Source organism: Callospermophilus lateralis, chromosome 4 (assembly GCF_048772815.1).
Source record: "Callospermophilus lateralis isolate mCalLat2 chromosome 4, mCalLat2.hap1, whole genome shotgun sequence".
Taxonomy (NCBI): Eukaryota; Metazoa; Chordata; class Mammalia; order Rodentia; family Sciuridae; genus Callospermophilus; species Callospermophilus lateralis.
This window is the reverse complement of record NC_135308.1, coordinates 112,533,189-112,559,548: the sequence shown is the minus strand read 5'-3', so window position 1 is coordinate 112,559,548 and position 26,360 is coordinate 112,533,189. Positions and strand designations below refer to the sequence as shown.

Genomic DNA, 26,360 nt, shown 5'->3' with positions numbered 1-26,360 from the left:
CCGAAGCCATAATGAAATTGGATCAAAATTCTGCGTGTTGTTTGGTTTTCCATGGCTTGTCAATATGGCAGGAATATAGAAACAAGAAAGAAATAAAGAAAATCAATTTGGATGTTCTGGTTTCATTGCCAAGTGTGGAATTAAGAAAATAGTTAAGTGTGAAAATACCCACCTAATCCATGTTTTAACTTCAATTTTTTATCCAAGGATATATTCATATTCATTTGTACAAAATGACTAATTTTTCTTCCATTTCCCTTTATTCAGAAAGAACCTCATTTGTCGATTTTCACTTATTTTACAGCCAAGATAGGCTATTCTCTAATGATTTTCTGCTTATTATGAAATAAGCCTTGTTGTTTTGTTTTGTTTTAGTGAATAGTGTTTACATAGAGACCCTATGTATACATGACTTAAAAGGGAGTCACAGCATATTTCATCTTTTTTTATTATTCAGTTAACCACTTAAATGATAAATCTTGACTAGAGTCATCTTTGACTCATCCCAAATCTAAACAAGCATGGAGTCCTCCTGATCCCAGCTCATATAAAATTATCTTGCAAATTTCTCCTCCTCCAGCATTACTACACAGCATGGTGCCAAGCTTTTACCATCTTTTTCAGCTAAAGATTCCTATTGGTCCTGTACCTACATCCAGTTTTGATTTTCTCAAAATCAGTCTTCATATAATTCATGTAATAATCTATTTTAATGCAAATCTGATCAAGTCAGGTTTAAAACTCATTACTCTAGTAGTACCTTAATTATACAGGTAAGTAAATGTGACCAAGTCAGGTTTTAATTCTCTGTTTTGGTCAGCTTTTTCTAGTTCTGCTATGGAAAGACCCAACCAAAACAACTGATGAGGAGGAAAGGTTTATTTAGGGACTTAGAGTTTCAGAGGTCTTGGTCCATAGAAGGCCAGATCCATTCCTCAGAGCTGAGGCTGAATATCACAGCAGAAGAGTGTGGCAAAGGGAAGCAGCTCACATGATGATTAGGAAGCAGACACAGAGAGACTCCTCTCCAGATTTAAAATATATACCCCATAGCTACATCTCCAATGAACTACTTCCTCTACAACCCACCTGCCTCCACTTACCACTTAGTTAATCCCACTAAGGATTAATTCACTGATTGATTTAAGGCCATAAACCAATAATTTATCCTCCAAACCTTCTTGCATTGTCTCACACATGAGTTTTGGGGGCACACCTCATATCCAAACCATAATAATATCCTTTATAGGATGGGTAAACAACCAAAAATTAGCTCTAATTTAACCCTTGCCTGTGTATTCAAGCTCCGCTCATGCCACTTCATCATTCATTGTATAGTCCAACAACACAGACCATCTAATTCTGTAGATGCATTATGCTGGTTCTCACTCCCTTGACTTTGCTCCTATTATTTCTGTACCTGGAATGCTTTTATTCTATCTTTGGTATAACTAAACATTGTCATTCTATGAGAGTTGACTTTGGAAATACCTCTTCCAAGAAGTACTCTTGATCTATATCTCCCCACTGGGCTGATTGAGTATTTCTATAGAATTTTGTGCACATTTCTGTGCCTATCAGTAAAAAGAAAATCAATTTGCATGTCCACCTCCCTCAACTATTCAGACAGTTCCTTTAGAGTGGAAGGTATATAATCATTATTTTTAATCTCATCACCTACTAGCACATATCTGGCAGGGTGTCTAGAAGATGTTCAATGAAAGTTGGATTAAATGAGTATGCTCAGGTTGTAATCTGCCAAAATATTTTTTTCCGCTGAATTATAAATGCTTTTTTTTTTGAAAATTTTCACATTTATCAGCTGATTCATATTTTGCTTCACTTTCCATGTGAAATTATAATGGTCATAGAAGACTAAACATTAGCTCAGCTCTACTTCTTGGTTCCATATAAATGCAGATGAAGCCCCTCGAGAGCTTATCTTGCAATGAACATTTCTAGATGTAATTTGGGTAAATTTTTATAGTGAGTTCTTCCAACTTTCGAGAACTTGTAAAATTAACTAATTTAAGTCAACTTTAAATATGTTCCTATACAATTTTTTTACAAGGACAATGTGATCTTGCTTACACGAAAAGACAGGTCTGAAACTGTGTTGTCTTGGACATTAGGGGGAAAATAATGAAAAGAATACTGTATCAAACAGAATGAATAATAAGTAAGAGACAGATAATGGTTTGTTTAAAGGAAAGAAAAAAGAATATCAAATTCAAGAAACTGTTAAAAAATCACAGACTTTATACCAAAGACATAATGGTCTATTCTCATATAAATAGGTTTGTTACAATGAAAAGAATAACCTTTTCCTTTATAAGTTCAAGATTCTCCAGCAATGACTGAACTCGTATTCATTAGTTGACTAATGATAAAAGATCACTTTTTAGGGGCCAAAGGCAGACCTTGGCAAATGCAAGGACTGTGCTCAGCATTATGTGCTAAAGGAAATAAAAATCAAAGCAAATTAGTCAAGCAGAAAGCTTTCAAAGAATAACATTATCTTTAGCAGTCTTAGGAGTAGCACCTCTTTTTTGTGTCTCTCTATTTAACAAATAATTACTGAGGGAATCATATATGAGCAGTCCTTGCTGGTGGGGGAAGAAGAATGAGCACTGATAGAGCAATGGAGCATTAAAAGATTCCAGGCATGATTCTAGTTACTTTAGAAAGATTAACTCATTCATGAACCCAGGACGCTAAGAGATAGGCACTATAATCCTCCTTATCTTACCTGTGTAGAAACTGAGACACAGAAAATATAAGTAACTCATCCATTTTTTGCACACAGCTAATATTCTAAGTTTCTGAGCTTTGAGTAAACTGCTAAGAGAAGAAGACATCACCCATGAGTGCCATTCCTGATACTTGAAATATTACAGGTTTGGTATAATAAGTAATAACCACATTTGCCTTAGTCATTGACATCATCCCTGAGAAGGGGAAGAGGACTTGGTCTATAATAGGTACTCACTGAATATTTGCCCAGTGAAATAGGTGAAGGAAGGCCTCATTCCAAAAGGCCAGAAGGAAAAAAAAATGGGAGGAGGCTTAATATTTATGAACTGGTCTTCCATGTACATAGACATCATCGCTAGTCAACCACTAACTTCATATAGTGGCTCTGAGCAAGAATTCTGATGCTAGACTACCAGGCTTTCAGTTCTACTTCTGCCACCCTCTAGTTGTGTGGACTTAGAGACACTTATTCTGTATCTGTTCTCATCTGTAACATGGGGTAACAGTAACTTCTCAAAAAATTATATGAGGGTTAAATAAGTGAATAAGGCAAAATGCTTATTAGAATAGTACCTGTAACTATTATTGCTTTTAGTTAAATAATAAAAAATAAGCACATTCAATACTGTCCCTTAACTGAAAGAGGATCCGAGACATCTCTGACTTAGATGTTTTATGCCATGTAATAAATGTCAAAAAAATTCCAGAAACAAAGGGGAGGGGGAGCTAGGGAAATCATCAAGTATAAAAAAGAAATGGGTGTGAATATAGTAATAACCTAGGCGGAATATGCATAGAAAAAAAAATTATGGGTGCTGAAGGATAAAGTGTATTTTGAGATACAATAGTAGTAAGATTTATGTGAGAGGAATTCAGCTCAGCAGTTAATTCATTCCAGTCTGTAATATCCTTAGGGGAAATCAAGTAAAGGAAAACACAGAAGTAAATTTAAAAGTGTAATACTTTTATTGGTATAATTCCAGATTTTTATATGTTAAAGAGTCTTTGCATTTCCATTGACCTTTTTTTTTTTTTTTAAATCAAGCTGGAGTAATATAAATTTTCCTTGACAACTGACATAGGTCCTGTACTCCCAGGTTCTATGTGTTTGGCTTAAATCTATTGGAGAGCAATAGTGGCCTAAAGCCATATTAGGGAATATCTATTTACTGGCTTGTTGAGAGAACCAGACAGGCCTTAAGGCAGGGCCCAGTGAATTGGAGTGTTCCTGCTAGCTGACATTCTAATTGGAAGTCCTCAACAGAGCAGCAAAGTAATCAACAGTCACTGAAAATAGACGGCACTTTAATTCTCAGCAATGGTCCCTCTGGACCAGGACTTCAGTATAATGGCACAATGGTGCAAGTCAGTCTGCTTTACTGACTTCAATGCATGTCGCTAGTCTGATACAGGCAGGACCAATGCTCTATTTGGCATCTCTTCCACTTCTCTTATTTTTTTTAAATTTTAAAATACTGTTTTTTAATAAGAAATACCTATAGCTTATGTCTGAAAGAAATGGTACAATGGTGATGCTCCGACCATCTATAATTCATTCCAAGAGCGAAAGTCTTTATGTTCCAAGCTCTTCGAAAATGCATTTGTTCCATATGTAATATATATTCTTGCATTCCACTGTCACCCTCGGTTTATTTTATCCCTGAATCAGAGAAAAAAAGAGACACATTAAGTGATAATCATGTGCTCAATTTCAGGACATTAGAATCTCACTGCTGACCTTTATATGGTAGCCTGTTTATGAAAACAAATCACAGGAAATGAAGTCAGCGAATTAGGCCTCTATAAAAGGAGAAAAGACACTTTAGACTTAAGCAAGAGGCTATGTTAAAAGCAGCTTGCTGCATAAATACATTTAGTCAGTAATATAGTGAACTGGAAAACCAAATTAAGATCTTTAATATAAAAATCTAGAGCTTTGTGAGAAATGCTGAAAGAGAAAACTCACCGAGCGTGAGTAGAGTGATTTGTTACAGTAGGCAGTCCAAATGAACAAGGTGGAGATTTTTCCTACTTCAAAACAATATAGAAGAGAGTTGTGAGATAGAATAAAACTTCCACAACTATTGGTTGGGGATATTTGGGAGACAAGCAACCTATAAGAATAAATTTAATTTGGAAGAATGACAATTTTATGTCTCTTATCCAAAATGCGGAGAATGGATTATGTCAAGACAATATATGGATTTAAATATAAAATAGTGAAATGCTAAATTTATGTGAAAACCCAAGAATGAGTTAAAATTAGTGTATATATTCCCAGATACCTGCCTTACAATTTTCTATACTGTATTTTATGCCAAAGTGAGGCCAGAGAAAGTATTTAACTTGAACTTGGAAATGGGTAAAAATTTCTAGAATGTTGGAGGAAACAGAAAACAGAATAAATTGTGTACTTTATTGATCACAAATCAAACTAAAAAAAAAAAAAATCGCATGAGAAAGATAACAGCTGTACTTCAGCCTGTGAGACACCGCAGAGAAATGAAAAGTGCCTTTTCGGATTTGGGGATTTCTTGGTGAGGTATTTGACAACATGGGAAAACTTGTATTCCTGTATGGGCTTAGCAATGGGAACCAAAACTGGGCAGTAAAATGAATGGATTTTATGTATATAGAGAAAACATTGGTAGCAGCAATACATCAGAACTTGGGAGATATTCACAGGTACTGAGAAGAAAGAAGCTAGAGATGAGACTGCTACATACAAAGACAATGACAAATTCCAGAAGTTAGATAGAGTGAGTCATCCAAAGCATAGAGTCATGAGCTGCAGAGTCTTCAGAAGGACCTGAGATGTGGATTTGCATTCAAAAGGAGAGTCTGCAAAGATTCCTTCATTGAGGTGATTTTGTGCGAACCAAACCCTGGGTTCCATGGTCTCCCTCCAACAGTTTTCTCATTTGTTCAGCAAAAATAATGCATACCAAAGGATTACAAAGTGCATGGCCTGTATTAGCTGCCAGTATAGAGTATAGACTTAATCAGTACTAATAACTTCATTATTAGTACTACAATAGTATTAGGTTATTATTACTATTATTACTGCTTTTACTAATTGCCAAATCCCGGACCTAGACACTCAATTTTTGAGAGCAGCAGCCATGGTATGTTTTGTTGTTTTCATTTTTACTCCTAAAGCATCTAACATTACATATAGTACCTTGCTGACTAACATTAAGTAACTGATTGTTGAATGAAAACATTAGTGATAGAAAAACTCAGAAACCTTTGCCACCCAAGTGCTTATAGGCAACTATAAATTCATATGGTTAGTGCCGCAGTAAGATTCATGCAGGGGAATATCAGATCACAAAACAGAAATAACAAAGCCAGGGATATTTCTTGGAGGATTATAGTCTTGACCCAAATCCAGAACCATGTGAGGATGAAGACAGAATGAAAGTGTCCTTAAAAGGAAAAAAAATCTTCCACTACAGGGGACAATAAGTATATAAAGGCTTAGATTGAATAGTAGCCATGACCTTCTTGTTGGAGGTCGTGTTAAGGTTAGTTCTTAGGGCAACAGAGTAAGAATTTGGAAACTAGTCTTCACAAGCCAGGTAGGAATTACAAAAGTCCTTCCATTTCACCCACAGTTGTCCACATTTTATCTTAGTGCCCTTGGGGTTGATGGAAACATTTTATATTGAATGTTAACAGTAAATTGTGAATTTCAGAAGGATCCTCCTTGTTGCAAGATGAGAGAGAAGGTCTGAGATGAGGATGATCTGATGCCAATGAAGGCAACGAAAGAAAATGTCCAGAAATAAAGAGTAGACAATAGCATCAGATGAACAGGAATATATCTATTTTGATTGAGAAATTTGTGGGTTATTGTGATCTCAGATTCAATGGAGTCATGGGAGTAGCCAGTAACTTAAGCCATGAATGAATAGAGAACTACGTGGGAATTTTTCTTTGAAGGTTTTTTTTTCCCCAATGAAAAAGTGAAAAAATAAGGTAATAAAAGAGCAATGCAGGACCTTTCAGAAAATATTGAAAGCTGCTCTTTGTTTTAAAATAGAAAAGGTTTGAAAATATTTGGAAATAAAGAGGTAAGAATTAGATAGAGATTGGGAAGCTGACAGTAGAAAACACACTTCTATTTGTGGCAAAAAGGGAAGTTACATAACTGGAAAGTCAGGGCCTGCTTCTTGGAAGGACCACCTGCACAATTACACAGGCTACGGCTAGACGGTCTTTGTGCTTAGTTTGATGCTAGGTTCTGGCCATCTTGAAATGCTGAATGATTTACTATAAAACTACAGAATCAAAAAAGTATAGTAGTAATTAAAAAAAAAGTAAGATACATAAATAAATCAATAGTAATAAAAAGCCAAGAAATATACCAAGACAAATGTGCTCAACTAACCTCTAATGAAAGAGAAAAAAATCAATTCAACAGAGAAAAGATAATCAATTAACCATTTGAATGTTGATATGAAAATGGGGAAAAAGAATAGACCTGACATATTTCAGTAAATGTAACTCAAAATACATCACAGAACTAAATATCAAAACAAAATGATAAAACTTGTAAAAGAAAACAGGAACAAAAATGTGACATTAGTTCTAGTGATTCTTTTAGGTACAACACCAAAGGCCCAATCCATGAAAGAAAAATTAATAACTTAGATTAGATTATTGAAATAAAAGTTTTTGTTTTATGAAAGACTTTAAGAGAATAAAAGAACAAGTTACTAATAAGGAAAAATATTTGGAAATATATATATATATATATATATATATATATATATATATATATATGGTAAGGAGTCTGTATATAAAATATAAAAAGTTTAAAACTTAAAGATTAAAAAAAGCAAAGAACTCAATTTTAAAATTGCATAAATCTGAATAGTCCACATTAAAAAATATATACAGATGAAAAGAAATAAATGAAAGATTCCTCAACATCATTTGTAATTACTAAATAACGAACTAAAACAATAATGAGATATTAGCACATGTGTATTAGAATGGTGTGTTAGAATAGTTAAAATTGAAAAAAAAAATCAAGAAACCTGACGATACCAAATACTAAAATACTAGCAAGAATTCTGAGCAACAGAAACTAACATTCACTGTTGGTGGGAAAGAAAAATGACACTACTACTTGAAAAACAATTTGGAAATTTCTTACAAAGCTAAACACAGCTTTCTACACAATGAACAATGATCCAGCAATTGTGTTCTTACTTATTTTCCCAACTGACCTGAAGTCTTTGTTTGTCAGTTTTCTGTCACTATAATGGAATACTTGAGACAAACGACTTATAAAAAGTGAAGACATTTGGGTCCGGAGTTTTAGAGGTTTGTTTTGGTTTGGATATGTGGTGTCCCCCAAAATGTTATGTATGAGACTGCAAGAATGTTCAGAGGTGAACTGAGTGGGCTATGAGAGTCTTTGCCTAATCAGTGCATTAGTCCACTGATAGATTAACTGGAGGGTAACTTTAGGCAGGGTGTGGTCAGGGGGTTATTAGGGTCATGCTTTTAGGGTTTATATTTTGTCCCTGGGGACAGAAACTCTCTGCATCCTGTTGTCATGTTCCAATGTACTTTCCTCTGCCATGCCCTTCCAGTTCTGCCTCATCTCAGGCCCAGAGCAATGGTGTAAACCATCTGTGGACTATGACCTCTGAAACCATGAGCTCCAAATACCTACATACCTACCTGACAGAGCTTAGCAACTTGGAGCAGTAGATAAAGAGCCTCCCACACTCTTTATGTATAAGTCAGTGTGATAACTCTTTTAGATATGTTTGTGATGTAATTCACAAAATACCCAAGGGGAGAAGAATTTAATTAGTTCTCAGAGGAGAAATTGAGGATGAGAAAATTATAACTTGAGCAGCAGGCAAGAAATGGAGCTGGAATTCAAACCCAGCTTATCTGACAAGAAAGTTTCTTTTCTTTACTGCTATTCTATAAGCCTTATCCTTTGGTTAACCTTCTCATACCTACACTTATATTAAGATAATTATTGACGCTAATTTTATTATAAGACTGTACCTTTCAATGGCAGTTCTACTAACAATTATACAAATTAATATCAAAGCACACACGACCTTACATTTATTATTGCTTGACCTCTGTGGAGCCACTGTTAATAAACTTGTTAGAATATTCTCCAAGTTCAACTATGAAAATCTTAATTTAAAAAGTTAGATATAATTTTAGAGCTAGAGTGAAATATATGAGGTGACATTCCAACTTTCATTCATGTCAATGAATATAAATAATCGAGTGTTTTTAAAGGGCAAGTCTGAGTGAATTGGTGCTCTTTTTAAAAAAGTAAGTTTTTAGTTTGAATTTTAACTTTAAAGTTCCTACTTTTTTGATAACTACCCCCAGGAGAGACTTGAGATTGGTAGATATTTATTTTCATCATATCATATCCTTTAAAAACAACTCTTCCAAGTGGTATAGAGTTTATTTTTTAACTCCTTTTCAAACATGACAGGATTTGCAATGGCATTATTTAACATCTGAGTGCCAAGAGCTTACCTTCTGTTGTGTGAAGAGAAGGCACCACTTGTTTGGCTCTCCATCAATAACAAAGTGTGTGGGGGTGGAGCAGATGCTGCCTGCGCAGTCACAGGGTCTGAGGTAACTGCAGGAGGATCAAGACGTGACTGGGCCGCTCTAGATGCACATGCTGAGTACTCTGTGAAAGGCATATTTCAAGTAAGATTTTTCCCACATCTCTCCCAGGATGTGAAAATAGAGAATCTGGAACCTAAGTCAGAGCAGTAATGAGAAGAAGCAATGTCAAGTATTTTATCACCATAGTCATCCTAAATTTTCCAGGATAATTAACCTACAACCCTTGCCCTCTACACAACTGCAAAGCATTTATTTCTTCAGACAGCATGCCACTGTTCGGAAGGAACCGCTTGCTCATTTCTAAGGAGCAAGGAAGATGAAGTGGTATTTTCCAGTGTAGCATAAGGTGGGATGTTTCCCAAAGCTTAAATTTATGATAAAGGGAGAAATTTGTTCCCGTTAATACATTTATGCATCCTCTTGAGACAAAGGGCACCACTTATAAAATCTCAGAACTTAAAATTCCCTTAGCATTTTACCTACTAGGTTTCTGAATGAGAGAATTAAAATACAGATAAAGAAAGAGCCAATAGTCAAATTCATTTTCCTGGCCTTCTGGTGTAGCTTTCTTATATAGTCCCAAGAGGGCTTTTTGGACGTTCTAATTCCATCTTATTGAAAATAGTAGTGCAAACCAAGAAATAATTGATAGCAAAATAGAGAAGTTTCCTTCATTGTAGCCCAATCTTTCCTTTAACAATACACAGAATGCTTGGTGTTCTATCTAGAAAATTTCTGTCTACCTCTATTCCTCATGTACATCATAATAGCAGGAACAAGACATCAATGTATTTGATCTTCACTAAGTTGCGTAAGGCAAGAGAGGGTTTGTAGGTTGGAGACCCAGAAGAAAAATGTATTCTAAGGAAGAAAATATTTAGTGCTTACCCCTTTCTACCCCATCTTAACCCTTTCTACCCCACCTTCCTCCACTGCTTTACTCTTATGGCAAATGTTACAAAATGTGGATGATGTGATTTGGAAATAAATTATATTTTGAAAATTTTGTATGTTTTGCAATTTTTTTGTTGACTTATTATACCCTTTCACCCTACATTTCATTAGAGTTTGTATTTTACAAACATATCTGAGGTTCAGTGTGGTGATTTTTGAGGACAAGATAGAAGAGAATTCCAGGTGTAAGTTTTAAAGAAAATTTGATGAGGTAATGATGAAAGCTTAAAATCTTATGTGACATTTTAATGCAGTGGTAGAGTAGGGCACACAAAGTCACCTGTTTGAACAATGAAAGTAATTTTTTAGTGTGTTTGAAGTGGTTTGATAAATCAAGTCTTCTCATTTAATTGAGCATTGTCTATGAAAAAAAATTTGCAAATACACTAATAGTTTCACCAAACTCATATCCATTTCATAAGGAAAAATTTTGATTATTTTAAATAACCATTGAAATTCCAAAGCAAATAGAATAAAAGTCTAGTTTTGAAAGGCCAGGGAAAAAATTTACTGAGCAGTAAAACTTTCACAAAGAAAACTAATAATGTCAGCATGTATTATTGATGTAAAATGCTGCAAGATGCACTCTGATAAAAGAAGGCACATTCAAATAGTAAATAAAATGAGGTATTGACGGTGCTTCATACCATATAGTTGCATGTAACAACCTGGAAAACAACAGCTTCTTTCACCAGGTTGGTGAGTCAACAGACTTCACCAATAAATGTCACACTGTAACATATGTAAGATGTGAGAATTGCATTGAAATTCAAGAAAAGTTTTTCTGCTGCAGAGAACTGTATAAAACAATGCATAAAGGGCAATGCATAAAATTTTGTTGTTTTTTTTAATAAAAAAATGTATCTTAGAGAAACTGCTTTGGCATTGGTATTGATGGCACATACCTTCAACAGTTGGCTTCATGACAGGTTTCACCATACTCTCAAATGAAGTCTCCATACTCTGATTTGTTCACCGAAATAAACAGGAGTCAGAAAATTCTGGGAAATAAAATTTGGAAAAACAATTCCAGATGATGGTTCAAAAAGCTGTATTAAATGATATCTACTTACTGGAAATATTTTAAAACAACTCTGAAAACCTGGAGGGACTTTATAACTGACCTGGTACATTTAGAAAACTAATGGGTTAACAGAGAAAGAATTCTTAATAGTGTGTTTAAGTTGAAGAATAAATTACAGACTTTGCTGAGTATTTGAAGATGAATAGTTATAGAAACACTTCTGCTTAATACATATTTTTTATCACATGAATTAGTTGAACAAGTCTCTGTAAGGCCCATCAGAAGATATTTTGACTTCAAATGATAAAATGGAATTTTTGAATAATCATGTGGCAAAGGAAATCTTGAAATGTTTCCACTGCCCTTTGGTCTTCTTAGTGATGAAAGACATCAGCAGATCTCAAGTCTTATTGAAAACCACCTGGAAGAACCACAGTACAAAACTTAAGAGTCTCTCCTGAATGACCTCCTTTCATTATAAGTGCATGATGAAGTAATAACCCTCTGTTCAAATCCTCTCAGTCTAGGAACTTGACTTTGAAAAAAGAGGAAAAACTTAGTGAGACGATTAATCATAGGTGTAAGATGAGATTTTCAAATTTTTCCAATGGAAATTTTTCTATTGATGTGAAAGAGTAACTTGCCATTGCTATTGCTGTAGAAAAGCACTGAAAATTCTCCTGCAGTTTGTGACTCTTCCAAGTGTGAGAAAGTTTATTCTTAACCAGACAACCATAAAGAATAAGGATAGGAATTGTCTCATTTCAGTTAAAAATGAAATCCATGTGTACTTATCTCAAGTTTGACTCTGAGAAGCAGAAAGCAAGCACAAGTTTCTTAATAAAGAAAGTTTATTATTTTTGTTTTAAAAAAATAACACTTTATATATAAGTCTAGGTTTCTATAAAAGGGATGTGTGTTGTATATGGTACTGGGGATTGAACCCAGGGCCTTGTACATGCAAGGCAAACACCCTACCAGTTGAGCTATAACCCCAGCCTACCCTATAGAAGATTTTCAAAAGCTCATATATATGATAAGTTTATAACTACTAGGCCTCTATTGAGTCTGATCAAGTCACTCTTTGAAAAATATGTTTTTCTAGTATTAATCAAAGTTTCATATAACATTTTATTTTTATTCATATTGTTTCAGGAAAGGTTTTAGTTGGTTTGCTATAGAACATTGCCAATAAATTTCCATGTAGTAAATAACATAAATTAAAATAACTTTATAACCTTTGTCTAGCTAAAATATACCTTTAAAAATATTATATTCTGTTTAGACTTAAGCCATTTATTTAACAGAAATTTATTATGTTAAGTTTCCTTTATAAAAAGAAGAGAAAAAAGAGAATAATTTCATGAATAGTAAACTATTAGCTGCTGTTTTACCCAGGAAAATTGGACCATAGAAATCATGCCTGGTTTTAAATAAGGGAGAAATAAACTTGTATTTACCACATACCATATCTCATGGTCATATCACGCACAAAAATCCGTGATAAGACTTTTAGGCCCATGAGGATCAGACTAAAAATAAATCAAGTAGGAAATGTAAAAATAAAGAACAAAAAATAAAATTTCCTTTCCCTATGCTGCTGAATTGCCCTAAAGTTTCTACTATCTGGGAAGGGAAAGAAAGCACAGAAGTAGGCTACTAAGGAAGGCAGAATAAAAGATTACCTGAAAAATGACTATACTCATCCAACCTTATAAATACTAAAATTTTGTTTGACTCTGATTCTTCAAAGATCATCACATTAAAGTACTGAAATATAAAAATATATAATATTGCAAAAATGTACATTTCAAAGAACAGAAATGGATGGAAGTGAATGGTCCAGCCACATGCCAAGAGAAGATGCTGGAGCAAGTATTGGTTGCAGTGATCCAAAAGAATCTTTAAGATGTTTCATTATCTCTGTATTCAAAATAAGTACTGTGGTTAAAGGATCTTACCATCAAAATCTTTTCAGAATCATTAATGAATGATAATAAATGTCCCTTTGGTGACAGTGAGATTAAAGGACTTAAATAGGTTAAACAGTTTCTTCCTAATTTGTTTTATATCATCATTCACTCCCCTTTGAGATTTACAATTTACACAATTTCTGAGCCTTAAGTGAAACACTTTATAAATTATAACTCATCCAAAAAAAATGTACTTTTCACTTTTCAAGCAAGTAGTATCATTAACAAAATTTGTGACTGTAATTCTAAATATATTCCACAGTTCATGTGTTGAACTTGTATAACATCAGTAGCGTTACACAGCCACTAATTCTTTGAAAATAGGCAGCAATGAGATTTTTCACACAAACAAAAATAAGATAAAAGAAATATGCAATAAGATAAAGACATGTTCAAAAGTATTTTGGCCTGAGTTAAAATATATAAAGTAAAAATAAGAAATCTAAAGAATGTGAAATAATTCAGTTAATTAGGAAAAATAATCATGGCAGTATACGTGATTTTTACTCCCTGAATAGTGAACACATATTCTGAACACAAATTATCTTAGATAATCTTAAAATTAAATACTTTCTAAGAAAGAAAGAAAAGGAGGGAGGGAGGGAGGAAGAGGAAGAGGAAGAGAAAGGAAAGAAAGAAGGAAGGAAGGAAGGGAGGGAGGGAGGGAGGAAGGGAGGGAAGAGAAGAAAAAGGATTTTACCATAAGCTGCTGGGGTCAATGAGGTATTGCCTCTGCTAGTATTTCAGTTCTCCACTGGGCTTGATAATACTTATTTAATATTCTCAGTTAAGATCTTATTTATTCTTGCAAGAAAAGTGAACAATTATTAAAATTAAAAAAAGAAATCATGTAACTGTTAAAGACCCTACAAAGATATGCTTGCATTTGTGTAAACAACTCAATTTATTTATATTCTGAAACAATATGTGCTGTAAGGATAATTACAGGTTGTAAAATTACTTTCTTTAGTTCCACCATGCGGTTCCAATTTAAAAGATAGCTTTGATTATCATCTCCCAGGAAGTGTCTCTTGCCCAAGTTTTTCCACAGACTGTGTAGTTATGGAAGTTGTAATTATGGTGATATATAACTTCTAAAAGAAATTTCTTTCTTACTTTTGTAGAGAGAAATTTAGAAAACTGGTTTTGGCAGGAGGTTCCAGACAGGCTTTCTTCCCAGAAACCCAGATTCATGAGCAAATCTCTTCTTGATCTGTTGACATGGGCATCTACTAACCTAAAAAATTTAACCAAGATAAAACAATTTTATTTCATACCTATGCCCTCTAATCCTGCACTTCTATCTCAATATTTCCCACTGGGCAGTAAAAGGCAGCCTTCTGTTGCTTGGGTCAGGCACCAAGGGGTCTTAATTGATTGCTTGCTTTCAGTGACTTGCCAGAGTAGCAAGTCCTATGGGTTCTGTCTCCAGATCACAACACGGATCTAATTACTTTTCCCCATCCTTTCACCTTCTACCTCACCCAAACCACTATCACATTTTGCCTTGTAGTTTTAGTGGCCTGCAATATTCTTAAGAGTCTATTCTTTTCATAGCAAAGTAGTATTTTTAAAACATAAGTTTGGTTATGACATCACCTCCTTGCCAAATTCTGATCCTATTTTTCTCTATGATCTCATCCCTTATTATGTCCCATTTCATTCACTGGGTGGGGGCCATCCATGACCATCTAATCTGTCAATTATTCCTTATCATATAAACACAAGAGTATTTTTTTATGGAACAATATTATCACTTCTATGATTTTTTGCTTGTTTACTTATTTACATATTTATTTTTCAAATATATAAGAATAGATAATTGTCTTTTAACAGCTCTCTACCTTAAATGCTTACAATAGCTGTCAAATATTATAAATGATTAGGGATATAGTGATAATTTGTTTTATCTTGATCACTGAATACTGTTCTCAGAACTATATAGTAAAGCATAATAAAACACAGCATATTTATACATTTTTTTAACTTTAATCTAGGTCAGTACATGAATCAATGAAATAAGACTAAAGATTAAAAAATATGTAAGCTCTATCTCCCCTAAAAAAACCTTAATTTTATTTCTTTCATCTTAAGTATTTGCCATATTATAACATAAATGGAATTACTTATTTATTATGTTTTGCTTTTAAAAATATATCTATCCTATCCAGTTAGAATATATACTCTGTATGGTCTAAAATGGTGGCTGTTTATAACTGAAATACTTTGCTATCCAAGATACTGTCTGGAGCATAGTAGTTGCTCAATAAATATTTATTGATAAAAGAATACTAAGTCACTTTAACTTTCTACATTTTTAATAATCAATGAATATATTTCCAAGTTTACAAGAGTAATAACTTGCATATATTTCATGCAAAAATATATAGTTGACATCATAAGCATTTTTTTGAATAAAGATTTAAAAGATGTAGAAAACAGAAGCAGAACCCTTTGTATATAAATTTAGTATATAAATTAGGGTGGAATTTATTTCAAAATGTATTGAGAGACAGTCATTCTAAACAGTTCCTGAAAAAATTCTTAACAGTCCTGAGATAGTCAACTAAAGAAGCAAAACTATTTAATTATAATGAAATTATATCATTCGTATGCATGATATTTTCTACCTCCAACCACTGTTATACAATCATGTATAATGCCTTAATTTTGTAGTATCTTATTTGTTTACATGTCCTATCTTGTTCTCAGATATTCTAAGTGTGTGTTTTAACTCTTCTTTAAAAAGTTTTCCTGTGCCTCAATCAGGTTTCTGTTAGAAAACACTGACTGGTTTATGTACCTTGGAAGTGCCAACAAGAAAGTACCTTATTTAATTTTTATTGGAATGTTTCATAGTAAGAAACTCACTGTACTATATTATTGTGAGTAATTTAATATTCATTAGCCTGACATAGAAAATACAGATAGACTTGTAATAAATACTCATTTGTCACCTACTCCTTGCAAATTCTCTGCTTAGTGCAGCAAGGAATGTTAACAATGCATAAGCCATGTTTCCTTCATCCCCCTAATTTATAGTCTGCAGTGAGTATCTATGAATTTAACTAATCACAATAAAAAATAGTGTGTAAATTGTTGCCCATGAACATTATGGAAAATAAATTCTGTAAGAATTCATAAACAGCATGGATGATTCTTAGGAGTTAAACGGGGCTTAACAGGAGAGGTGGCCCGTGTGCTGGACTCCAAATGATAAATAAAATAGGAGTAGATAGAACATATAAAAAGCCACCTGATCTGACAGTGAGTAGACTTGCGTTGGCACAACTTACAGGGTTAGACAAAAGAACATGAGAAAGTACGGGATGGACACCTTGAGTAAACTTGAATGACATGCAAAGGAAATTAGGATTTAAATAATCATCAGTGGACGATATTAGGAGATATTAGGGGATTTTTTATACTGATGATCATATGGAGTGTTATTGGAGAAGGGAGAGATCAAAAGCAGAGAGACAAGAATCTTTGGCAATAGACTGGTTATGATTTAATAAAGGCCTTGACTAGTGATGTTATTGGAAAAGAACATTATTTTTTTTTCCTCTCAGTTCCATAACTTCTTCTGGATGGACTTTCTCAAAATATTTCTAGAGCTTGAAATCTGTGTTTGTCCTCCTGAATCCAATTCTTCAAGTCTGAATAAGTGAAATGAGTTTTATAAAGTTGATATGAACTCATTAACTTCACCAGGAAGGTGTGAAAGGCTGCGGTCTTGCTTTTCCCAGCCAAGTGGGTTGTCTATAATAAAACACCTACAACTTCAGGGATTTTAAAATAGCAAGCCATCTGGCAGGGAAAAAAAATAATAATGAGGACAGCATTACTCATGGGGGAGAGCTTAGATTTGACTCGGAGGACTAAACTGCATCGAGTATAATCAGGCTGTATTCAGTTAAAGTTTCGGGTATTATTAAAATTATCATGCCTTTAAGGGGCATCTTTTAAAAACGGATTTCTGTACTATAAAAGCAAATGGTACATGCAAAATGGAAAGGTAATTGTTAGTTCGATATAGAACCCATTGTTTAGTCAGGTATAGATAAGACCAGGTGAAGTACTCACTAGCTGATCATATCCATGCTTTATCATAAGATGCCTATTAAGATCCACTAATGCATTCCTAAAATCATTCATCTGCAATATCTTCTTGATATGAATCCCCTTATTATCTAGACCTATCAAGCTATATTGGTGAGGGTAGGAGAACGCAATGGCTGTTAACTGGAAAAGGATGATTGGCTTAGCCTTTTGGAAAAGTTATTTGACAGTTTTGTTAAAAACAAATGTGTTTCTAAGTTTTCACCTATTAGTCACATTGTAGGTTTGCCCATATAATGATTAATTAATTAACAAAACTTAAAAATCGTGATAGGCTAATTCTGAATGGTAAATAACCACAGTATACTTCTAAAATGAAATAGTCATTCTTATGAAAGTTGGGGGGTTAATCTACATACATATGATATTTTAAATATTTTATAACATACAAACATATATAAATTTGTATCACACTACCTGAGAGAAATTCTTCACTGTAACGCTTGCAAGTAACATTTCTATATATTTTTGTAATACCTATATTTTATATGATAAATTTATATTACTTTATAAGTAGGAAAACAAGCAATAAGTACTTAGTGAATAACACTGGGGAGATGTGAGTCATACATTTGTTTTGCTCAATTCATTTTAATTTTGTTCAAGAAATACAGCAATGTAAGATGTCTCAAAATAAGCATCTTAACACAAATGGTGTGGGAATTGTCCCCAATGCTAAAATTCCTGCTGGCTGTCCAACTTATATAATGTAAAACTCTTTTTATTGCTGCTGAATAGCTGTACTTAGCAATTCTTTGTCCTGGTTGGCTTCCTAGATGCCCAACTTAGTTCTTATATGAATTGTTATATATGCATATCCTTATTTTCCAAAGTTACACCCTAATTGTTTAGGTTGACCTCTCTCATAAACCAAACCTGAGACATGAATTTAAGTACAGGTATTGTGTTTGGGAGTTTATTTTTCCAGAATACTGAAATGAGAGAAGAGAGAAAATATAGAAGAAAGCAGGAAAAGTCAATGAAATGTGCATTACTGAGGCCATGCTTGCAGGTAACAGGGCCTCAACTCAGCTGTCTGATATATAGGTAGATAATTCCAAATAGCATCCATCAAGAAGATGACTGGGGTATTTATGCATTGATTCCCAACCCCTCCTGCAATAACAGCCCTGCACTGCCGGTTGATGCCTGAATGTGAGCTGATGGGTTTTCTGTACCTTCGGTGAGGTTATGAAACAGAATTGCAGCTAGATATATGGTTCATGCTCAAGAAGGGATGCTATCAGCATGCACAGAAATGTCCACCACCATTGCACCTGAAATTAAGGGTAGAATAAGAGGATGTGCTGTAGGCCAGCAAAAGCATGTACTCCACCCACCCTTGAGCTGCTCAGATGGACTAGCAACCTGTATTAATTACATTATGTCAATTGCTCTCCAAGGCAGTGGTCAACCACATTCTCTTAATAAGTCTCAGTAATTAGGGTTAAGAACTCAAACTAGAGTTCCTGCTACTTCAGGTTTCCCTTACGTGATAAATCATGTTCCTTTATCTCCATTCTTCATAACCCAATGTAGATCACCCTTACCCCTGTCCAGCCAGCATAGTGGCTGGTCCAAGCCCTTGTTCAGCTGAATGATGGAGATCGTCTTTCCTGAGGGGTCTGAGAGATGCTGATTGCCATTCTCTTATCCATGCCTGGTTGGTAAAAAATAATTTAAAGTCTCCACATTCTGAGTGGGATGTATTAGAACTTTATTCTTAATGGGTATAAGCATTTTTCCCCTATTCATTCTTCTGAACCCCACTCTTCTTCATTATACTACAAACTTTTCTACCTCCCAAAGTTGCAACATCTTTCCTTCTGTGAAAATATGTAACCCATCACCTATATGTATATGATATCACCTCCTACTACTGTTTCTGTTATATTTCAATTAAATTTGTGGCCTTATGTTTCAGCTTTAGTCAGTGTTGGGTTTAAATAAAACACTCTTCTTATGCCTCCTCTTTTGTCTTGGTTTTATATTGCAAATGCTCAAAGACCACCGACATCCCTTTTTAGAGGGATGTAGGTTGTGAAGGGACAAAGTCCAACTGCTTAATGGTCATCCTATCATAACATCCTGTTCCTGCCTTCTGTCCTAGGAGACTAACTCCTGAGGGAAGGAAGCATGTCTGATTGATAACATTAATTCCTCGTGGTAACATCTAGCACATATTAGGAACTCACTAAAAAACTGAGTAAAAGAATTATGTATGCAATTTTTAATTCAAAGTGTTATTGAGAGAATAAAGTATTAAAGAATTTAAAAATATGCTACAAGGTATTATCATTATAGTTATTATTTGCCATGACCAACTGGCTTATTTTATTGAAGAAGAGACATATATAAACAAAATAAGCAAGATTGTCAGGACCTAAAATTATAAAGAACATCCTCCTTTCTACATACTTGTCTATTGAAAAATCTAAGAACATTAAAAAAATGGTCATAGGGTAAGAGGAAGCAGACATGAATGCACAGTCATGTGTGTTCTGGGAGGCCATGATGCAGTGGCTAAACAAAGTAGGCAAATACATGTCTCTCATATATATATACATACATACATATATATATATATATATATATATATATATATATATATATATATGTAAATATAGAGAAACATTATTATCTGTTTCACTCTTTCTGTACTTTCTGCTCCATTCTGCTTTTTTCTGTCACTCACAGGTGAATCCCAGTAGTTGGAGTATAGATAAGTCATCTCCAAATTGCAATAGACCAACATCAATTGATTTTTGTCTCTTTCAAGCTATTAAAAATTCAGATATATTCTATGGATCTAGACTCCTTCTATATGTATTCCAGGTTAAAGTGCTTTGCTTTTATTCATTATATGTTAACTCTCAGGGTCATGAATCATCACTTTACATCTTAGGGTTACTAGATCATGTGTAATGCAGCAGAATATATAGTAACCAATTCACTCCTTCCTTATGATTGGAGTCCAATCCAGAGGCTTTTGGGACAGTCCATTAAAGCATTAGTGGGCCTTCTCAACTAGGGTAATTGTGAGAGATTAGATGCAGTTGGTCAGGATTTTCAGTACATCTTGGACTTGGTGCTTTATATTGTTTATTAATCCTTTTGTAACCTGTGCAATTTGAAATATAATAGTTTTCCTTACATTAAAACATTAATGCTAGTTTTAGAGAAGTTACATTAGTCAATTAAATTATTACATATCATTGTAATGGCTAATAAAGTATAGTCTAGACACAGACCTTAGTGCTTTGATACATTGATAAATAAGATAGATATTTTCATTCCCAATATAGAGATTACATAGGTGAGAAATAATTAAACAAGAGGAAATTTAAAACATGAAATAGTTATTAATTTTGATTGGTGCTGTAAAGGAAATAAATAACTGGCTGAAATAGAATATAACAAGGAAAGGGTTATTTTTTCATAGTTTCTCATTATTGGAAAGTGGCTTCTGTTTTAGGTATGGTAAGGTAACATTTAAACCAAGACCATAAGATAGAAATGAAATATTTGAAGAATTAAAGGAAAATATGTTTATTCTTGAGAAAGAAAACATTAGAGGATACTAGAGAGAAAAGTAGAAAAGAGATCATGTAGGCCCTTGTTCAACTTGGGAAAGAGTTTTAGTTTTGCTGTAAATGAAAGGAAAATGATTGCAAAGTTTGGAGCACCAACATGGTTTTATTCATGATTTGGAGTTTAGGTCTATATCAATGCATGATGGAACATATTGTTTGCATCATAAGTAATGAAGGAGAAACACTGATAAAATGGGGCCCCACGTTTGCCTTCAAGGGAATACCCTAATGACCTAAAAATTCCCCATGATGCTTCACCTCCTAAAAGTCCTACCACCTGATAATACCACCATGAGGACCATGAGTTTAACACATGGACCTTTGGGGGCTTTGGGGGAACACTCACTTAAAGTGTAGCAATATCATATACTGGGTTGACTTCAAACAAGAGGAACTACTTCTAATAGACCTGGAGGCTGCAAAGTCCAAGATCAAAGTTTCAGCAGATTCAGTGGCTGGCGAGGGTCTCTTCTGCTTTCTGGTTTATAGATTGTCTTTTCACTGCATCCTCCTATGGAAGAAGGGGCAAATAAGCTCCCTAGAGCTGCTTTTATAAGAGTACTAATCCTATTAATGAAGGGTTGACCTTTATAACCTAAAAAACTGCCCAGAGTCCCAACTTCCTAATACCACTGTTCTGGTGGTTATGATTTCAACATATAAATGTGGGGAAGGGCACAAACAATTTAGACTTTAGTATCCTCAATTTCTTTCTTCGATATTTTCACTATTCTACAATTTGCCTTCCCTAGAAGCCTAAAGCCTATACCCCTTTCTTTTTGTCTTGCTTCTTCTCCACAAATTTATTTTCCTTTGTTAGAATGGTATACTATTCTCCAATTCCAATCATCCCTGTGAGTTACTCATCATTGAGTTCTCCCATGTGTATGCATGATATATGCATTAATAAGTCCTGGTGTTTATTTCCTCCTGCTAATTTGCTTTTTACCAGTCTAATTTGCAGGCCGTAGTTACAGAACATAAGAGAATAGAGGAAGTTTTTTTTTCCCTTCCATACAAGTTCAAATAAAAGAATATTGTCACTAATGGGTCTTTCTGATATTAGACAAAATTATTAAGTGTTTATCAGATAATGTCTTTTTTATATGAATGAGTTTATTCCTGAGCTTTACACTTATATCTGATTTATATTATCTGAGGAAAACTTTGAAGAATGAAACAAATTCTGAGTTATCAGTGTTACATTGTGAAATAAAGTTTAAAAAGTTGGAACAGAAAATCATTTAATGGCACTTTACTACCTAAGGAAACAGATGATAATTCTGAATATTATAACCTGGAGAGCACCACAGGGGAATAATATTGGGCACTAACTTGTTAGTGCTTGACTTTTTAGTTAAATGATGAAAGCTAAAGCCTTTCCAGATAAATTTTTCTGGTCTGCCTAAACAAATACCTCTAGCTAATAGTTAATTATGTATTCCTTTCTATAGGTTCTCAATATTCTCAATTCTTTATCATCCAGTTTCTCTTCACTATTCTCTTTTAACACTAAAATCATGAATGTTTTCTGTTAGGCAGCAAAGCAAGCAATATATTTATATCAATTATGTGTTATTAATCAGGATCTGATGCTATATTATTTCTAGGCTATCATTTGCTAAAATATATCAAATTTGAGAAATTGAGACAATTTTTATACTGAGAGGAAGCTGGATATTTAAATTCCTTTTCTTCTATGATTTGAAAATTTGTGGATGCCATGTAATTTCTCTGTTTCGTTCATTTCATCTAAAAGTAAAATAATTTTATTTATCTCACTTAAAACTAAGATGAAGGTTATATGTGGCATTTTATCTTTTTAGAATCTACTAAGGACACTGGAGTAAAAAACACATTTTTATTAAACAGACTGTTGATAACTTCTAACTGATCAAAGCTGTTCATTAGTGAGGACTTGCTAGGCATTTTGTATATGTGTAATTCCATAGGGAATTAAATTTTCCATAGCAAATCCAGTTTTAGTAAAACAAAAACTTAAAATATCAGAATTAAATAGAAATGTCCCACAAGAGGGCTACTTGTATGGTTAATATTCTATTCAATTGAATTTTACAGAAAGAAATCTATTTTAATCTTCAAATTAAAATACGATCCAAATGTCTGCCTCTTAATTTTCCCATCCCCAAATACAGTTTTCAGATAAGAATTAAGAAGAGGATATACAGGTGATTAAGATAATAAAATTTATCCTAATTTTGTGGAATTTAAATCTACATTTGAATATTAACAATATCTCACTATTTATGCCTCATGGTCCTGTCTCTCCAATATCTTAACTTTGTTAAAGAGATCATTTAAAAAAATTTTAAAAATCCCAAGCCAAGTTTAAGAACAGGCACCTAGAAAGTTGATACAGCAAACACCCCCCCACCCCATTTTGTTTGTCTCTGGATCCCACCGCCTGATTGCTGCCAACTGTTTACCACATAAAAATGGAATTCACAAACTACTTACCTGGATTTTTTTTTCTACTTGTGTCTCTTGTTTTCTAGACAGGGGTAGCCCCTGGGCCCATGATAGTTTCATATCTTATCTCCATATCTCTCACAACCTAGAAGATTTTGGTAATTCAAATTGGGTTAGAATATTCCCAGACTTTTATCAGCTTTCACTGATAACAAGTCAGAAAGTCAGAATGATTATTTTCATAAGACATGCTTCAGTCCCCAACCATGTTATTGTAAGGCACAAGATGAATTTCAGAAAACCTGTTTTAGGTTTCTAAGTGACATTACTTCATTTACTTCTCCAGACAGACAGAAAACAACGTCTTGTTTTAGTTGCTTTTCAGCAATGACTCTTAACAGATTAGTTAATTTCTCACATAGCTTTAAAATGTGACAAAACCTAATCACTGTCAGTTGTGGTGATGCCTGAGGGGATACCACAGGGACTGAGAGGACATGGTGGTGGGTTGTGTTCTCATCTACAGCTCTGCCTGCCTCAGCCATCCCCAGCATGTATCCTGTTGGTGGAGAGTAATAAAGGTTTTGTACAACACTAGTGTATCTTCTCCTGCTCCTCTCCTCCTTCTCCTCTTCCTCCTCCTCCCCTTCTCTTCCACTAGAAGACATAATCCCTGCTGTACTATGGCTTATTCTATCAGGTGAGCAGATTCAATCATTGTCCTCTAAGGGCAAATGAGAAGATGCTATCTAAGTAGCCACTTACTAATTTCATCATTAGAGGTAAAAAGATGAAAAAGACAAAAGTCACAATTTTTCTTTTTCAAGTTGCATCTCTATTTGATTTGGACTCACTTTATCAATTTAATCACTTTTAAAGGAGCATTCATGTTCCTTCAGAGATCAGAACTGAATTGAGTCTAATATTTCAGATTTGTCATAGAAATAAATTACTATAATTGTATCCAAAAACCTACAGCATGCATATATATATATGAAGAAGACTGAGTTTCACAGAATCCCACTTGAATTAGAGTCCCTTGATCATGTTAAGAAAGTGATAGTCCCAATAAGAGACTGATATGAGGGACTCAGAGTGAGCATAGTGGTAGAATGTATGTTGGTATGCATGAGTTCCTGGATTTGATTTCTTGCACCAAAAAAAATATATATATATATAAAATAAAAGAGGCTAATGTGATCTCATGCCATGTTCATAACAGTAAAGACATGATAGTTCAACTGCTCTCTGCACATCAAAGGAATTCTGCCTTACCCTAGAGAAACATTTTATCTAAGTGCTCCAAAAGATGAGTTGACTTTAAATAAAAGGATGATAACATACTTTAAAATATTAAAATATGAAAATGAATATGCATGCTATGATGATGGGGTAAAAAATAACATTGTAGTCCATGTACTTGAAGAGGAATTAAATGAGAGGTTAAGCATTGTTTCATTCTTATTCTGCTGTCACATAATCCTTATGTCAAAATTTTAATTGAGGGCTGGGAATGTGTCTCAGGCATTGGTGTGCTTGCCTGGCATGCGTGCAGCCCGGATTCGATCCCCAGCACCGCATACAAACAAAGATGTTGTGTCTGCTGATAACTGAAAAATAAATATTAAAAAATTCTCTCTCTCTCTCTCTCTCTCTCTCTCTCTCAAAAAATTTTTTTAATTGAACTCAATTCACATTTATTAAGTGTCTATTCTATTCCTGGTGAGAAATGGGATTAAGAACCAGAAATGGATTCCAATTCTGAATCTTTCATTTGCAGTTAAATGACTCTGAGCAAGTATTTCATCTTTCCGAGTTGTAGTATTCTCAACTGTAATATGAGAATAATCAGGGTTATTTAATGAGATGGGGCCAAGTATTAAATTAGGTAATGTATGGAAAGTAAGAGAGTCCAGCTTACAGCAAGTACTTGGTGTATCTTTTGGGTTCAGTGTTGTTAGTATTAATGGTCAATATATTTCTATATTTCATAGATCCCCAATGGTATGAACTGGCACCAAATAATCATCACTGATTATTTATTTCTATTCAAAAAAGGAATAACTTTTTGTTTATTATAATTTTATAGGTCCTTAAACATTGTTTAGTTCACAGATGCCCTAAAAATTCAGAGCAAAGGTGCAAATATCCTCTTTATATATGTGCAAAATTTTATTAAATAATTCTGAATATGATTTTGCTCATTAAAATCCTTGCCTTAGTTAATGCCTTCAATAAAAAATTAAATTAGTAAAATAACAAATTTCACAGAGAAGAAAGAAAGCACTTCTAATGAAAATGGTAACGATGGCAACTCAGGAGGCTTAGGCAGGAGGATTGCAAGTTCAACACCAGCCTCATTAAATTAGAATTAGCAATTTAGGGATTTACTGTCTGAAAAAACAAAATTGCTAGGGATGGAGTTCAATCCCCACCACAATACATACATACATACATACATACATACATGCTGACTGAAAAAAGTAGTTGAGAATCCTGTCTGTTGGGAATGTTGCTAATAATCTGCTTTCTATATCAGTTAAGATGGGATGAGAATAAAAGATAAGAAACTGAAGATGTTATCTCAAATTCAATTAGAAATTAGAGTTCATCAAGATGAAATATCCAAATGATGTACTAGATATTCCCTTGATATGGGATGGCAATTAAGTAGAAAGTTAATCCTTATTCATTTGCTCAAATTCAGCAAATTGGTTTTGAAGCATTACCTTGGGATCAATTTCGGAATTGATGTTTTGTCAACAAAACAAGCCCTGTTACACTGATTTTCTAAATCCTTACAAACCCATAGTCAATTTTGATAAAAATTAAAATATTAAGTTTTTTAATATAACTTGAAATTCTAAAAAATTGAGTATT

At 33.8% G+C, this 26,360-nt stretch overlaps 1 long non-coding RNA gene across 1 annotated transcript; it reads right to left on the bottom strand.

The window, feature by feature from the left end:
• Positions 1-3,759: 3,759 nt before the first annotated feature.
• LOC143397971 (uncharacterized) lies at positions 3,760-25,509 on the bottom strand. The gene is made up of 5 exons (XR_013091225.1): positions 23,529-25,509; positions 14,452-14,572; positions 11,244-11,339; positions 9,286-9,445; positions 3,760-4,414 (listed from the first exon to the last, which is right to left on the bottom strand). It is a non-coding gene; the product is annotated as an uncharacterized LOC143397971 (long non-coding RNA).
• Positions 25,510-26,360: the final 851 nt, after the last annotated feature.